Consider the following 792-nt stretch of genomic DNA (forward strand, 5'->3'; position numbering starts at 1 on the left):
TGCACAGCAGACCCCAGCCCAGCCTCAGGCTCCGCTTCCCAGCCTGGCTACCCAGCCAAAGCTACCTCCAGCAGCAGCAGGCACACAGTTATTCCTGCTTGTTCTGACGTGGTGATTTCCAACAAAAGAGCGGCCTGGTCACCTGGAGCAGAAACATCTTAAAAATCTGCAGCTCGGTCCATGAGAACGGATAACGAACGCCAACCGCCAAGACACGGCCTGCCAGAGCAGGGGGGAGGGCAGTGAGCCGTAAGTGGGATTTAGAGCCAAGAGACTAAAGGCAAACGTGGTAAAGTCACAGGCAAACAAACGAACAACTGGTTATGAGCAGATCTGAGTCTGGCTTTAAATGCAGACATGTAGGAAAGGGCAAGAAGCACAGGCAGCGTGATTTTTATCCCTTAACGCTACCCTTGTTTCCGACAGAGCTGTACTCGAACCAAATGCTCCTCAAACCGAAATCATGATGCAGACCTCTCAGGGACTCTGCTATTTTTGGCTTAACGCTGTTCCCAATGCATTTGTATCTGTATCATTTAAACAAAAGGAGGTCCAGAGGAAATTACAAAGCCACGGGTGACGAAGCTGAGCAAGAGAACACTTAGCACTTAAAGCAGCTTCATTTTCAAGGCGAATTAATTAACTAACCTTCACCCCTGGAACACAGATATGCTTATTGTAATGTTATGGGGGGAGAAGCGGGAACCAAAAGGTGAGTGGTCCTGCTCTCCACAGCAGCCGAAGGCTCCACATCCCTGAGCGGGGCCGGGGGCCCCTGAGCACCCCCAGCTC

This window comes from Fulmarus glacialis, unplaced genomic scaffold (assembly GCF_000690835.1).
Source record: "Fulmarus glacialis isolate BGI_N327 unplaced genomic scaffold, ASM69083v1 scaffold20496, whole genome shotgun sequence".
NCBI classification, from domain to species: Eukaryota; Metazoa; Chordata; class Aves; order Procellariiformes; family Procellariidae; genus Fulmarus; species Fulmarus glacialis.